The 17,606-nt window shown below is 39.3% G+C and overlaps 1 non-coding gene across 1 annotated transcript; it reads left to right on the top strand.

The window, feature by feature from the left end:
* Positions 1 to 10,701: 10,701 nt before the first annotated feature.
* On the top strand, positions 10,702 to 10,809 carry LOC112738842 (small nucleolar RNA R71). Its single transcript, XR_003169797.1, has one exon. It is a non-coding gene; the product is annotated as a small nucleolar RNA R71 (small nucleolar RNA).
* The last annotated feature ends 6,797 nt before the right edge of the window (positions 10,810 to 17,606 follow it).

A 17,606-nucleotide genomic window follows, 5' to 3' on the forward strand; every position in this document is an offset into this window, starting at 1 on the left:
AAGCTCCAGTTTGAGTCAAACTGGAGCTTAAACGTGGAATGGCCCCTGGTACTCTTCCTGGTTCTGGCGTTTAACCTCCAGTTTGAGGTCAAACTGGAGGTTAAACGTGGAACTCCTCCCTGGGTGGCAAACTCATTCTGGCGTTTAACCTCCAGTTTGAGGTCAAACTGGAGGTTAAACGTGGAATGCTCCTTAAGTGAGGCTTTTCATTCTGGCGTTTAACCTCCAGTTTGAGGTCAAACTGGAGGTTAAACTTCAATCCCAGCATTTCTTATCCTTTATGATTTTGGCGTTTAAGCTCCAGTTTAGGCTTAAACTGGAACTTAAACTCCACATGTGATATTCAAGCTTCCTTTATTGATTTTGTTGCTTCCTTGCTTAGCCTCTTCTTCCCTGAAATCATCCAAATAATTGCATCAAAGTCTTGCAAAATTTCATGAGAAATCTTTCATTCATAGCATTTGAGTAATATAACTAAAACTCATGGAATTTGCATCAAAATCATATTGTTTGGATGGTTTATTACTTTGTTCTTCATTTAACCATTTTTGGTTACTTTAAGCTCAAGAAAATGCATAAAACAACTAAAACTAACAGAAAAATGCTAGTGAAACTAGCCTATGATGCCTTGGCATCAAAGTGAAGGCAACTAACAAGAGCACCAATCCTGTCCCTGATCCAGCAAGCAAGATCAATCAAGCCATTTGCAAAAGGAAGCTTGCTGAGGAAAGGCCAAGGCAAGGGACAGTAGCTGAAACTTCTCCTCCTTTGAAGTCATTTCTCTTAACAAATTGGAAGAAGAGGAAGAAAGTAAAGAACAGGTAGATAGTAGGTACATTTCTTCTCCTTGCTTTGTTTAAATTTCAATAAATTGGCATATGGTTACATTCTAAGTTTGGTGTTGCCTTGCAACAAATTGTTTTCAATCTTTTTGGATGATTGCATCAAATCAAAAAATGAAAGTGACACACCAAGATTCTAAGTTTGGTGTGCCACTTATTTTCTATGCAATTCATTCAAGAAACACTACTTGTCTGCATAATCATAATGCCCCTTGCAGTGTCATTTTGGATAATTTAGTTTCTCTCTCTGCTCTATTTATTTACTTGTTTTTAGTGCTTTCTTTTATTAACTGTTTTTGTTAATACATCACCAAGAGACCCTTATTCATGACATATTCTTTACTTGGTGATTGTATTTAACATATAACAGTTTCTTTCATTTAGTTTTATTTCAAATAAATTGACATGTGGTTGCATTCTAAGTTTGGTGTTGCTATGCAACAAAATTTGGTTCTAATCCTTACAAGATACTTGCATCAATTCTAAGTGAAAGTGTCACACTAAGTTTGGTGTGCCACTTATTCTTTATGCAAAGTATTATGCTCACCTTCTTAAGTTTGCAATCACAAGGTCTCTGTCTCCTGTGCCTTGATTACTATCTTCAATTTTGGTTGCTTAGAACACATGTACTACTAACTTTTCATTGTGTAAGACACTCATGATCCATCTTAGCCCCATAGCCATTGTTCTAATTGTTGCTTGAGGATGAGTAAGCATTCTGAGTTTGGCAAGGGAAGGAGGAAGAATAGAGGAAAAAGGACAACAATAATGAAGATGAACTACAAGGTTGTAGAGTTCCTTTTCTCCTCATTTGTTTCCAGCACTTAAATTGCATGATTGTCTTCATCCTTTCTGTTTACATGTGTGTATGAATAAAGCATAACTTGAATCTTGATTTGCAACATGGTGCTGTGTCATTATGATTACCAACTTGAGTTTTGTGAATTCAAAAGCAACAAAGTATCATGATCATAAACAAACAAGGCATTAAAGAAGATTTTAGCATTGCATAAAAGTATTGGAAAGCTAGTATGTTTGATTGTTGCTTAATTGCATTGGATTTTATTTAATTGAAGTTTTCATCTAGGACATTTTGTGAAATCTTTTGAAAATCATGAAAACCTTGAAGAGGCAAATACAATTAAAGCAAGAAAAGAAAAAGGGAAAGAATGAGAAAGCTGAAGGCTCTGAGTACCAATGGCAATTTATTTGTTAAGTACTTGTGGTGTTTATGTATCAAGCCAAATGCTTGAAAACAAAACACTTAGAAGTCAAGGTTAGGCTCAAAGTGCAAAAGCACTCCCTCAAAGCTCAAGGCTCTGAGCATCAATGATTAGCGAGTCAAGAAAAGAAAAGAAAAATGAGCTTAATGAAGTCCTCTAATCAAATGCTTGTGGTGCTTATGTATCAAGTGGTAATACTTGAAAACAAAGCATTTAGAAGTCGTAGCTTTGTTATCAACTCATGGGGCAAAGCACCCAAAAGGAGAAGCTAAATAAGAAAATCAAAAACTTATTTCAAGGAAGAAATATAAAAGAAAGATTTCATAAATTGAGCTAGAGAGAAGCATCAATCATTTACATCTCTTTTGTAATTGTAGCATGCATAGAAAACTAGCTTGCCATGAACATTGAGTTGTATTCTTCTTACCTTAGATTGTCAATCTCTATTGCATGATTCTTTTCTTGCTTGGGGACAAGCAAGGTTTAAGTTTGGTGTTGTGATGACATGTCACCATGTCATGTTTTTCTATGCTTTTTCCTTTGTTTTCAATAGGTTTTATGCACTTTCTTGAGCCATAAGTAAGCCAATTGGGTGAAATTTCATATTTCCTTTGATTCAATCAACCATAGATGAATTAATGCAATTTCATGAGATTTTATGCTATAATTGTCATATATTATGAAAGAATAACAAACTCATGATTTTGAGCATAGCTTTGATGTGTTTGGTTGATTGATGATAGGTGAAAAGAGTTTTGAAGAAGGTTGAAGGAAGAAGGAATGGCTAGGAGCAAGAGAGAACAAAAAGTTTGAGCCAAAGTTTTCCTCAAACTTTAGCTCAAACTTTTGGAAGAGTTGAAAACATGCTAGAGGAAAAAAGTTTGAGCCAACGTTTGCCTCAAACTTTTTGGCAAATGTTGGCATCACAAAAACAACACCCTGGAGCAAAAGCTTGCGCCAACGTTTGCCTCAAGCTTTTTGGCAAACGTTGGCGCCACACACCACAACAGCCTGAAGGGGTATACTTCCAACAAGAATAACTTGAGCTACAGAGCTCCAAATGAGGTGATTCAAAAAGCAATGGAAAGTAGGAATTGAGAGCTTTCCAAGAATATATGGCACTGCATGGTGGACACTAAAATTGAGAGAGAAAACTGCCCCGCAATATGCATAAACGAACATGGTGGCAACCTGCAGTGAGGCCAACTGACCTCTGCACCTTCGACGGAGTATAACTCGAGCTGTAGAGCTCCAAATGATGCGCCTCCAACGGCATTGGAAAGTAGACATTCAGGGCTTTCCAAAAATATATAATAGTATGGGGTGGACAATACGTTTGAGCCTCCAGAACTGGCGTTTTCGACCACGTTTGAGGCAAACTTTACCTCAAACGCTGCACACCAAAGCCAGCGACCCTGCCCTCTTCAAATGAGCATAACTTGAGTTGTAGATGTCCAATTGAGGTGATTCCAATTGGGTTAGAAAGCTGACATTCAGAGATTTCCAACCATATATAATAGTCTATAGTGGGCATGAATTTGGCAATGTTGACAAGAGGACAAAGTAGCGCCACAAGACATGCAAGGGAGGATCCACATTTGAGCTAAAGTTTGACTTCAAACTTTAAGCCAAACGTGGATGACAGCAAAAAGAGCAAGCTGCTACAAAAAGCTTGAGTCAAAGTTTACCTCAAACTTTGACTCAAACTTTTTTTGGTTCATGGTCCGGTTCAAAACTTAAATATTTCCCAAGGTCAAGAGCAATCAACAGAGGCTATTTTCAACCCAATTCCATCAAGGCCAAAAGCCCAATTGACATCAATCAAAGGCACAAGAAACAATTTGATTAGGAATTTCATTTTCTTTGTAATTTGCTTTTCAATTTCATTTTCATTTGTCATGTTTGTAAAAGCCTATAAAAAGGCATCATTTTTTATTTTAGAAAGGAGAGTCCCATCAGAGAGTACAGGGGAGCTCCATTAGAGAGCTCTCTCTTAGTTTTCATTCTTGTCTTGAATCTTGGGTTGAGAATTGAAGAAATTCTGTTTCAATCTCACCTTGAGAATTTTCTTGTTTACTTTCTCTGCACAATTGAATTTCCATTCCTGTTCACTGCTTCACCTTCTCTTGGCTTCTGCAATTTACTTTTCTTTAATTTCTCTTGCAATTGTTCTTGTTGGATCAAGGAAGGATTTGAGATCTAGACTTGTTTTCTAGTCTCTTCCACTCCTGAGATCTTCAATCTTCTTTTAAATTTCTGCAAATTAAGCATAGTCTTTCTGTCTTTAAAGTCTTTAAGAAATTTTACTTTCTATTGCATTGCTTCCAATTTGCTTCTTTGTTTATATTGCTCCCAGCACCCAGTTCGATTTATTCTTCCTGCATATTACATTTCCAGTTGCTTGATCTATTGCTTTCTTTAATTTCCAGCACCCACTCCCCTTTAATTTCATGCAATTTACATTTCTTGTCATTTAAGATTTTGCCAATTTACATTTCTTGCTCTTTAAGTTTCTGTCCAATTTACTTTCTGTAACTTTAAATTCCTTGTCATTTACATTTTATTGCTTTAAGTCTCACCCAATCTCACTTAAATGTTAGCTTGACTAAACTAATCACCCACTAAAGTTGCTTGATCCATCAATCCCTGTGGGATCGACCTCACTCACGTGAGTTATTATTACTTGATGCGACCCGGTATACTTGCCGGTTAGTCTTGGGTGTTTTGGAAATTCGTTTTTCCACAAATTTTCCCATCAAGGGGTACCTGCAAGGGACTCCGATGTTTAAGTTAGCAAGGGTATTAAGCAGGTTTTTTAGTAGAATCAGAGTATGAGTTATACCTGGGTGCTCCAGTGTATTTATAATGGTGTAGAGTGACCTTCTTAGATAAGATATGTTAGTTATCTCATCTTATCTTATCTTATCTTCAAGGGAACCACCCTTATCTCTATAGACTTGGGCTGCCTTTGGATTTGGGTTGTGTTACTCTATCTGGGCCCTTTACTGGGCTTTCCTGGCAATTTGGCCGAGCTCTTTGAGAAAAGGTCAGATAGTCTGACTTGAAGAGGTCGGTCGCTTTGTCGCTAAACATCCCGGGTCGGATAGCTCGACCCAAGGTATGAACAGCATCTGAACCTGATGAGGGGGCACAAACGGAGGACCACAACGTCGTGCTCCCCCCTCCACCACCATGCCACGGAAAAACACCCTCGGAAAAACCCTACCCAAAGAAAACTCAGTCTGACGCACGACATTCTGATGGGGAAAGACACCCCCCAGCAGCGGAGATATTGGACATAGTCCACGAACAGCAAGACTGGTGCACGAAATTGTGATACATATCCATGGCTTCAAGGGCCTGGTGATCTGATCTAGTTTTATTGTCTGTCACAACTTCACACAACTAACCAGCAAGTGCACTGGGTCGTCCAAGTAATACCTTACGTGAGTAAGGGTCGAATCCCACGGAGATTGTTGGTATGAAGCAAGCTATGGTCACCTTGTAAATCTCAGTCAGGCGGATATAAAGTGATAATGGAGTTTTCGAATAATAAATAATAGAATAGGGATAGAGGTACTTATGTAAATCACTGGTAGGAATTTCAGATAAGCGAATGGAGATGCTTTTTGTTCCTCTGAACTTCTGCTTTCCTGCTATCTTTATCCAATCAGTCTTACTCCTTTCCATGACTGGCTTTATGTGATACATCACCATTATCAACGGCTACTTTCGGTCATCTCTCGGGAAAATGATCCAATGCCCTGTCACGGCACGGCTAATCGTTTGGAGGCATCACCTTTGTCAATGGCTTCATCTTATCCTCTCAGTGAAAATGATCAACGCACCCTGTCACGACACGGCTATTCATCTATCGGTTCTCGATCATGCTGTTATAGGATTTACTATCCTTTTGCCTCTGTCACTAACGCCCTGCAATCGCGAGTTTGGAGCTCGTCACAGTCATTCAATCATTGAATCCTACTCGGAATACCACAGACAAGGTTTAGACTTTCCGGATTCTCTTGAATGCCGCCATCATTCTAGCTTATGCCATGAAGATTCTGATTAAGAAATCTAAGAGATATTTATTCTAGCTTATTTCATGTAGAACGGAAGTGTTTGTCAGGCACGTGTTCATAGGGGAGAATGGTGATGAGTGTCACACATAATCATCACCTTCATCATGTTCTTGGGTGTGAATGGATATCTTAGAAGCGAAATAAGATGAATTGAATAGAAAATAGTAGTACTTTGCATTAATCTTTGAGGAACAGCAGAGCTCCACACCTTAATCTATGGAGTGTAGAAACTCTACCGTTAAAAATACATAAGTGGTAGTCCAGGCATGGCCAAGAGGCCAGCCCCTCTGATCTAAGAACCAGGCGTCCAAAGATGCCTAATACAATAGTAAAAGGTCCTATTTATAATAAACTAGCTACTAGGGTTTACATGAGTAAGTAATTGATGCATAAATCTACTTCCGGGGCCCACTTGGTGTGTGCTTGGGCTGAGCTTTAACTTTACACGTGCAGAGGCCATTTGTGGAGTTGAACGCCAGGTTTTGATCCATTTCTGGCGTTCAACTCTGGTTTTGGATCCTTTTTTGGCGCTGGACGCCAGAATTGGGCAGAGAGCTGGCGTTGAACGCCAGTTTGCATCATCAAATCTTGGCCAAAGTATAGACTATTATACATTGCTGGAAAGCCCTGACTGTCTACTTTCCAACGCAATTAGAAGCGCGCCATTTCGAGTTCTGTAGCTCCAGAAAATCCACTTTGAGTGCAGGGAGGTCAGAATCCAACAGCATCAGCAGTCCTTCTTCAACCTCTGAATCTGATTTTTGCTCAAGTCCCTCAATTTCAGCCAGAAAATACCTGAAATCACAGAAAAACACACAAACTCATAGTAAAGTCCAGAAATGTGAATTTAACATAAAAACTAATGAAAACATCCCTAAAAGTAACTAGATCCTGCTAAAAACATACTAAAAACAATGCCAAAAAGCGTATAAATTATCCGCTCATCACAACACCAAACTTAAATTGTTGCTTGTCCCCAAGCAACTGAAAATCAAATAGGATAAAAAGAAGAGAATATACTATAAATTCCAAACTATCAATGAAACATAGCTTCAATCAAATGAGCGGGACTTATAGCTTTTTGCCTCTTGAATAGTTTTGGCATCTCACTTTATCCATTGAGGTTCAGAATGATTGGCATCTATAGGAACTCAGAGTTCAGATAGTGTTATTGATTCTCCTAGTTCAGTATGATGATTCTTGAACACAGCTATTTCATGAGTCTTGGCCGTGGCCCTAAGCACTTTGTTTTCCAGTATTACCACCGGATACATAAATGCCACAGACACATAATTGGGTGAACCTTTTCAGATTGTGACTCAGCTTTGCTAAAGTCCCCAATTAGAGGTGTCCAGGGTTCTTAAGCACACTCTTTTTTTTGCTTTGGACCTTGACTTTAACCGCTCAGTCTCAAGTTTTCACTTGACACCTACACGCCACAAGCACATGGTTAGGGACAGCTTGGTTTAGCCGCTTAGACCAGGATTTTATTCCTTTAGGCCCTCCTATCCACTGATGCTCAAAGCCTTGGGATCCTTTTTATTTACCCTTGCCTTTTGGTTTTAAGGGTTATTGGCTTTTTCTGCTTGCTTTTTCTTTTTCTTTCTATTTTTTTTTCGCTATTTTTTTTTCTGCAAGCTTTGCTCTTTGCTGCTTTTTCTTGCTTCAAGAATCATTTTTATGATTTTTCAGATTATCAAATAACATGTCTCCTAGTCATCATTCTTTCAAGAGCCAACATATTTAACATTCTTAAACAACAAATTCAAAAGACATATGCACTGTTCAAGCATTCATTCAGAAAACAAGAAGCATTGTCACCACATCAATATAATTAAGCCAAGTTCAAGGATAAATTCAAAACTCATGTACTTCTTGTTCTTTTGAATTAAAACATTTTTCATTTAAGAGAGGTGATGGATTCATAGGACATTCATATCTTTAAGACAAAGTTACTAACTACTAATGATCATGTAATAAAGACACAAACATATATAAGCACATAACATATAAAAACGAAAAACAGAAGAAATAAGAGCAAGGAATGAATCCACCTTAGTGATGATGGCGTTTCAATGATGTTCTTGAGCTCTTCTATGTCTTTTCCTTGCCTTTGTGGCTTGATTCCTAGTGATTTTTGGTATTTCTATCCTCAGTTGCTTCCAATAATTATGTGGACGGAAGTGCATCCCCTGAGGTATCTTAGGGATCTCTTGATTTACAACCACATGTTCTATCACTGAGCTATAGATCCTTTACATAGTTGTTTTACCACACCAAACTTAGGATGTTGCTCGCCCTCGAGCAAAAGAAAAAGGAATAGATGAAGAAGAAGATGTGGAAAAAAAACTAGGATTATGAGGAGGTAAGGTGGGGATCCTGTGGGGTCCACAGATCCTGAGATGATCCTGTGGTGTCCACAGATCCTGAGGTGTCAAGGATTTACATCCCTGCACCCATTAGGCATGCAAAATGCCCTTGCACACAACTCTGGGCGTTCACCGCCAGGTTGGTGGCCATTTTGGGCGTTCAACGCCCATTTATTAGCCATTTCTGGCGTTGAACGCCAGAACCATGCTTGTTCTGGCGTTCAGCGCCCATAAGATGCCCATTTTGGGCGTTCAGCGCCAGAACCATGCTCTGTTCTGGCGCTGAACGCCAGACAGATGCTCCTCCCGGGTGTGATTTTTCTTCTGCTGTTTTTGATTCCGTTTTCAATTTTTCTGTTGATTTTGTGACTCCACATGATCATGGACATATAAAGACATATAACTAAGAAAAATATAGTTAGATAAATAAAAATTGGGTTGCCTCCCAACAAGCGCTTCTTTAATGTCAATAGCTTGACAGTGGGCTCTCATGGACCCTCACAGATGTGTAGAGCTTTGTTGAAACTTCTCCAACACCAAACTTAGAGTTTGGATATGGGAGTTCAACACCAAACTTAGAGTTTGGTTGTGGCCTCCCAACACCAAACTTAGAGTTTGACTGTGGGGGCTTTGTTTGACTTTGCTTTGAGAGAAGCTTTTTCTGCTTCCTCTTCATGGATGCAGAGAGAGATCCTTGAGTTGTAAACACAAGGTTATCCTCATTCAATTGAAGGATCAATTCTCCTCTGTCCACATCAATCACAGCTCTTGCTGTGGCTAGGAAAGGTCTTCCTAGGATGATGGATTCATCCTCTTCCTTTCCAGTATCCAAGACTATGAAATCAGCAGGGATGTAAAGGCCCTGAATCTTTACTAATACATCCTCTACTTGTCCATAAGCCTGTTTTCTTGAGCTGTCTGCCATCTCCAAGGAGATTTTAGCAGCTTGCACCTCATAGATTCCCAGTTTCTCCATTACAGAGAGGGGCATGAGGTTTATCCCTGAACCAAGGTCACACAGAGCCTTAAAGATCATGGTGCCTATAGTACAAGGTATTATGAACTTTCCAGGATCCTGTCTCTTCTGAGGCAATGTCAGTTGATCCAGATCACTTAGTTCATTAGTGAACAAGGGAGGTTCATCTTCCCAAGTATCAATGCCAAATAATTTGGCATTCAGCTTCATGATTGCACCAAGAAACTTGGCAGTTTGCTCTTCAGTAACATCCTCATTCTCTTCAGAAGAGGAATACTCATCAGAGCTCATGAATGGCATAAGGAGGTTCAATGGAATCTCTATGGTCTCTAGATGAGCCTCAGATTCCTTTGGTTCCTCAGAGGGAAGCTCCTTATTGATCACTGGACGTCCCAGGAGGCCTTCCTCCTTGGGATTCACGTCCTCTCCTTCCCTTACGGGTTCGGCCATGGTGCTTATGTCAATGGCCTTGCACTCTCCTTTTGGATTCTCTTCTGTATTGCTTGGGAGAGTACTAGGAGGAATTTCAGTGATCCTTTTACCCAGCTGGCTCACTTGTGCTTCCAAATTTCTAATGGAAGACCTTGTTTCATTCATGAAACTTACAGTGGCCTTGGACAGATCAGAAACTAAGTTTGCTAAATTAGAAGTATTTTGTTCAGAGTTCTCTGTCTGTTGCTGAGTTGATGATGGAAAAGGCTTGCTATTGCTAAACCTGTTTCTTCCACCATTATTAAAGCCTTGTTGAGGCTTTTGATCCTTCCATGAGAAATTTGGATGATTTCTCCATGTTGAGTTATAAGTGTTTCCATAAGGTTCACCTAAGTAATTCACCTCTGCTATTGCAGGGTTCTCAGGATCATAAGCTTCTTCTTCATAAGAAGCCTCTTGAGTACTGTTGGATGCAGCTTGCATTCCATGCAGACTCTGAGAGATCATATTGACTTGCTGAGTCAATATTTTATTCTGAGCCAATATGGCATTCAGAGTATCAACTTCAAGAACTCCCTTCTTCATAGGCGTCCCATTATTCACAGGATTCCTTTCAGAAGTGTACATGAACTGGTTATTAGCAACCATGTCAATGAGTTCTTGAGCTTCTGCAGGCGTTTTCTTTAGGTGAATGGATCCACCTGCAGAAGTATCCAATGACATTTTTGATAACTTAGATAAACCATCATAGAATATATCCAGGATGGTCCATTCTGAAAGCATGTCAGAAGGACACTTTTTGGTCAACTGTTTGTATCTTTCCCAAGCTTCATAGAGGGATTCACCTTCTTTCTGTCTGAAGGTTTGAACATCAGCTCTAAGCTTGCTCAGCTTTTGAGAAGGAAAGTACTTGGCTAAGAAAGCCGTGACCAGCTTATCCCAAGAGTTCAGGCTGTCTTTGGGTTGAGAATCCAACCATAATCTAGCTCTGTCTCTTACAGCAAAAGGGAAAAGCATGAGCCTGTAGACTTCAGGATCTACTCCATTAGTCTTAACAGTATCACATATCTGCAAGAATTCAGTTAAGAACTGAAAAGGATCTTCGGATGGAAGTCCATGAAACTTGCAGTTCTGCTGCATCAGAGAAACTAATTGAGGTTTCACCTCAAAGTTGTTTGCTCCAATGGCAGGAATGGAGATGCTTCTTCCATGTAAATTGGAATTAGGTGCAGTGAAGTCACCAAGCATCTTCCTTACATTATTATCATTTTCGGCTGCCATCTCCTCTTCCTGTTCGAAAATTTCTGAAAGGTTATCTCTGGATTGTTGTATTTTAGCTTCTCTTAGTTTCCTTTTCAGAGTCCTTTCAGGTTCTGGATCTGCTTCCACAAGAATGTTCTTATCCTTGCTCCTGCTCATATGACAAAGAAGAGGGCACAGAAAAATAATAATAATAGAGATCCTCTTTTTTTTTTTTTTGTGAGTGAGGGAGAGATGTTAGTAGATGAATAAACAAATAGAAGGAGATGAGAGAGAAGAGAATTTTCGAAAAACACTTTTAAAAAAAAGAGTTAGTGATTTTCGAAAATAGTTTTTGAAAAAGGTTAGTAGTTTTTCGAAAATTCAAATAAAAAAATAAAATAATTAGTTTAATTAAAAAGAAATTTTGAAAAAGAGGGAAAATATTTTCGAAAATTAGAGAGAGAGAGTTAGTTAGGTGGTTTTGAAAAAGATAAGAAACAAACAAAAAGTTAGTTAGTTAGTTGAAACAAATTTTGAAAAGATAAGAAGTTAGGAAGTTAGAAATGATATTTTGAAATCAAATTTTTGAAAAAGATAAGATGAGAAGATATTTTTGAAAAGATATGATAAAAATTAGTTTTGAAAATGATTTGATTTTTAAAATCACAATTAATGACTTGATTCACAAGAAATCACAAGATATGATTCTAGAACTTAAAGTTTGAATCTTTCTTAACAAGCAAGTAACAAACTTGAAATTTTTGAATCAAAACATTAATTGTTAATATTATTTTCGAAAATTTTGATAAAGATAAGAAAAAGATTTTTGAAAAATATTTTGAAAAAGATTTTTGAATTTTTTCGAAAATAATGAAAAAGGTATGATTTTTTTGAAAAAGATTTTGAAAAAGATAAGATTTTCAAATTGAAAATTTGATTTGACTCATAAGAAACAATTAAATTTTAAAAATTTTGAAAAAGTCAATTCAAATTTTCGAATTTAATGAGGAGAAAAAGGGAAAGATATTTTTTTTTTTGAATTTTTAATGATGAGAGAGAGAAACAAGAAAAATGATGCAATGCATGAGGATTTTAGATCAAAACATGTGATGCATGCAAGAATGCTATGAATATCAAGATGAACACCAAGAACACTTTGAATGTCAAGATGAACACCAAGAACATATTTTTGAAAAATTTTTAATGCAAAGAAAACATGCAAGACACCAAACTTAAGATTCTTTAATGCTTAGACACTAAGAATTCAAGAATGCATATGAAAAACAAGAAAAGACACAAAACATGCAAATGCAAAGATCAAACAAGAAGATTTACCAAGAACAACTTGAAGATCATGAAGAACACTATGAATGGATGAGAATTTTCGAAAAATGCAAGATGCATATGCAATTGACACCAAACTTATAACATGACTCAAGACTCAAACCAGAACACAAAAAATGTTTTTGATTTTTATGATTTTCAAATTTTTTTTGTATTTTCTTTTAATTTTTTCGAAAATTATTGTGAAACATAAAAATAAGGATTCCAAAATTTTTAATATGAATTCCAGGAATCTTGCATTCTTAGTCTAAAGCTTCAGTCCAGGAATTAGACATGGCTCATGAGCCAGCCAAGCTTTCAATGAAAGCTCCGGTCCAAAACACTAGACATGGCCAATGGCCAGCCAAGCTTCAGCATGTAATTCAGACATGACACGCCTGACATACTCATTCCCAAAGGAATTAGGCATGGCTTTACAGCCAGCCAGGCTTCAACATACTTCATAAAACACTAGAATTCATTCTTAAAAATTTTGAATAAAATTTTTGAAAACATTTTTTTATATTATTTTCGAAATAAGATGAGAAAATTTTAGAAATATTTTTGAAATTTTTTTTTGAAAATAAAATAAAAAGAAAATTACCTAATCTGAGCAACAAGATGAACCGTCAGTTGTCCATACTCGAACAATCCCCGGCAACGGCGCCAAAAAACTTGGTGCACGAAATTGTGATACATATCCATGGCTTCAAGGGCCTGGTGATCTGATCTAGTTTTATTGTCTGTCACAACTTCGCACAACTAACCAGCAAGTGCACTGGGTCGTCCAAGTAATACCTTACGTGAGTAAGGGTCGAATCCCACGGAGATTGTTGGTATGAAGCAAGCTATGGTCACCTTGTAAATCTCAGTCAGGTGGATATAAAGTGATAATGGAGTTTTCGAATAATAAATAATAGAATAGGGATAGAGGTACTTATGTAAATCATTGGTAGGAATTTCAGATAAGCGAATGGAGATGCTTTTCGTTCCTCTGAACTTCTGCTTTCCTGCTATCTTTATCCAATCAGTCTTACTCCTTTCCATGGATGGCTTTATGTGATACATCACCATTGTCAACGGCTACTTTCGGTCATCTCTCAGGAAAATGATCCAATGCCCTGTCACGGCACGACTAATCGTCTGGAGGCATCACCTTTGTCAATGGCTTCATCTTATCCTCTCAGTGAAAATGATCAACGCACCCTGTCATGGCACGACTATTCATCTGTTGGTTCTCGATCATGCTGGAATAGGATTTACTATCCTTTTGCGTCTGTCACTAACGCCCTGCAATCGCGAGTTTGGAGCTCGTCACAGTCATTCAATCATTGAATCCTACTCGGAATACCACAGACAAGGTTTAGACTTTCCGGATTCTCTTGAATGCCGCCATCATTCTAGCTTACGCCACGAAGATTCTAATTAAGAAATCTAAGAGATATTCATTCTAGCTTATTTCATGTAGAACGGAAGTGTTTGTCAGGCACGTGTTCATAGGGGAGAATGGTGATGAGTGTCACACATAATCATCACCTTCATCACGTTCTTGGGTGCGGATGGATATCTTAGAAGCGAAATAAGATGAATTGAATAGAAAACAGTAGTACTTTGCATTAATCTTTGAGGAACAGCAGAGCTCCACAGCTTAATCTATGGAGTGTAGAAACTCTACCGTTAAAAATACATAAGTGGTAGTCCAGGCATGGCCGAGAGGCCAGCCCCTCTGATCTAAGAACCAGGCGTCCAAAGATGCCTAATACAATAGTAAAAGGTCCTATTTATAATAAACTAGCTACTAGGGTTTACATGAGTAAGTAATTGATGCATAAATCCACTTCCGGGGCCCACTTGGTGTGTGGTTGGGCTGAGCTTTAACTTTACACGTGCAGAGGCCATTTGTGGAGTTGAACGCCAAGTTTTGATCTATTTCTGGCGTTCAACTCTGGTTTTGGATCCTTTTCTGGCGCTGGACGCCAGAATTGGGCAGAGAGCTGGCGTTGAACGCCAGTTTGCGTCGTCAAATCTTGGCCAAAGTATGGACTATTATACATTGCTGGAAAGCCTTGGATGTCTAATTTCCAACGCAATTGGAAGCGTGCCATTTTGAGTTCCGTAGCTCCAGAAAATCCCCTTTGAGTGCAGGGAGGTCAGAATCCAATAGCATCAGCAGTCCTTCTTCAACCTCTGAATCTGATTTTTTGCTCAAGTCCCTCAATTTCAGCCAGAAAATACCTGAAATCACAGAAAAACACACAAACTCATAGTAAAGTCCAGAAATGTGAATTTAACATAAAAACTAATGAAAACATCCCTAAAAGTAACTAGATCCTGCTAAAAACATACTAAAAACAATGCCAAAAAGCGTATAAATTATCCGCTCATCAAAGACCGATTGAGACAACTCGAGCGCGAGGCAGAACGACAGCAAAAGGCCGAAAGGGAGCTAAGGAGAAAGTCTTGGAGGCGTAGAGAACTAGAAGAGAAACTCCAAAAGATGGAAACCGACCTCCGTACCCAGATCATATGCCCAAGTCGGGACGAAAGTCCCCTAGGAGGGCAAGACCGATTCACTAAAGAAACCATGAAAGGCAAGGTCCCCAGAATTTCAAGCAACCCGACATGGACCTCTACGACGGGACATCCAACCCGAGCCACCATCTTAACAATTTTAGGAGCCGGATGTATCTGGTTGACGCCTCCGACGCAACTCGCTGTAGAGCCTTTCCTACGACCTTAACAAAGGCCGCCATGAAGTGGTTCGACGGAATACCCCCTAGATCGGTCACTAGCTTCGACGACCTGGCCAGAAAATTTTTGACATGATTCTCCGTCCAAAAGGACAAGATGAAGCACGCCCCGAGCTTGCTAGGAATAAAAAAAGGAGACAAGAAAAATATTCAGGATTACATGGAAAGATTTAACAAAGCTTGCCTGGAAATCTAGTGTCTGCCAACAGAGGCAGCGATTATGGGGTTAGTCAAAGGCTTGAGAGAAGGGCCGTTTAGCTGGTCCATATCCAAGCGATACTTGTCCTCTCTGAATGAAGTACAGAAAAGGGCGGAAAAATACATCAACATGGAAGAAAATTCCTGACTACGAGAAACCCCTTCAAAATCCAACCTGCCATATTCACCTCGGGATAGAGAGCGAGAACCCAAGAAAAAAGAAGAGCCAATCTCGGAGAAACCTCGAAAATATAATAACTACACTCCCCTAAGAGTTTCCCTAGTAGACGTCTACAAAGAGATATGCCACACAGAAAAGTTCCCGCCACCCTGCCTGATCAAACACAAAAAGGGTGGAAGCCGGATTGAGTATTTTGAATACTAAAAACTCTACGGACACTCCATCAACGAGTGTTACGACCTGAAGAACGTCATAGGAAAGCTGGCCAGGGAGGGCCGGCTCGATCGTTACTTAGCTGACAGGTCGGACGACCCAAGGAAATGAAGTAGGAAGAAGAGGACGGACGATCGCAATGCCCTCCTCACACCCCAGATTGTCACATCCACATGATCAATGGATGGTTCGCAGGGGGAGGAATAACGAAATCCTCACGGAAAAGGTACCTTAAAGAGGTATATCAAATCTGGGAAAATAGCCTGTCAACCTACCTGCCAACCATCTCCTTCACAAAGGAAGATGCACAGGGCCTGTTGCCCGAACATGATGATCCCATGGTAATAACCATAATCCTAGCAAATGCACACCTCCACCGCACCTTAGTAGATCAAGGGAGCTCGACCGACATCTTGTTCAAATCTGCCTTTGACAAGCTCGGACTAGAATTGAAAGACCTGAAGGCATACCCGAATACCTTATTCGGACTTGGAGATATCTCGATCCAACCCCTAGGGTACATCTCACTACATACCACCTTTTGAAAAGGTGCGAGGTCAAGGACTATAAGCATCGATTACATAGTAGTCGACGTAGGCTCAGCCTATAATGCCCTAATAGGTCGTACAACTCTAAACAAGTCAGTCACTGTCGTTTTCACCCCGTACTTTTGCATGAAGTTCCCCACAAACGAAGGAATCACCACAATAAAGGGGGACCAAAAGCTCGCAAGAAAATGCTACAACGAAAGTCTTAGCTTGAAGAGTAACTCGGGCAGAAAAGAAGTCAACACCATCGAATTGGGAGGCCCCCGAGTCCACGATACCTGCATCCAAACCTGAGGGCAAAATTGAAGGGGTATAAATTGGGAATGACCTCGACAAAACGAGAAGCATAGGGGCAAACTTAAGAGAAACCCTAAAAAAGCAGCTTATCGTCTTGCTAAAATAAAACTCCGACCTCTTCGCATGGAAAGCTTTCGACATGCCTGGCATAAACCCCGACCTAATGTGTCATAAGCTCACGGTATACCCAGGCTCTCGACCTGTTGATAAACCCCAATTTTGTGGTTTATCTTGTGCTTAATTTGGGAAATTTTATCACCTTTTCTCACATTTATTCAATGAATTAGCATGTTTTGCAATTCTCCCTTAATTTGTGCTTAAATGTGAAAACATGATTTTTAGGCCCTAAAATTGGTGATTTTAATTCACTTTAATTCCATTCGATGACTTGATATATTTGTTGAGTAATTTCAGGTTCATAAGGCAAGTATTGAATGGAAGAAGTGAGGAGAAAAGCATGCAAAGTGGGAGAACGCATGAAGAAACGAAGGAACCGTAAAGCTGTCAAGCCTGAACACTTTGCACTCAATCGACCATAACTTGAGCTACAGAGGTCCAAATGAGGCGGTTCTAGTTGCGTTGGAAATTTAACATCCGGGGTATCGAAATGATATAAAATTTGCCATATGTTTCTTCGCGTTTAGGGGCGCTCACACGCCATGTACATGTGCGCGCCGATGCTGCTCGTGGCCCACTAAAGTGAAATCGCCCCCAGCGATTTCTGAAGCACTTTGGGCCCAACCCAACTCATTTCTAATGCTATTTCATGCAGAATTCAAGCTTGGGGCAGGGGGGCAATTGTTTTTAGTGTAGCATCATGTAGGTTAGTTTCTAGAGAGAGAAGCTCCCTCTTCTCTCTAGAATTAGGTTAGGTTAATTTCTTCTAGATTTAGGTTTAATTACATGTTTTCATCTTGTTTCCTTTACAAT

Source organism: Arachis hypogaea, chromosome 13 (assembly GCF_003086295.3).
Source record: "Arachis hypogaea cultivar Tifrunner chromosome 13, arahy.Tifrunner.gnm2.J5K5, whole genome shotgun sequence".
In the NCBI taxonomy this organism is placed as follows: Eukaryota; Viridiplantae; Streptophyta; class Magnoliopsida; order Fabales; family Fabaceae; genus Arachis; species Arachis hypogaea.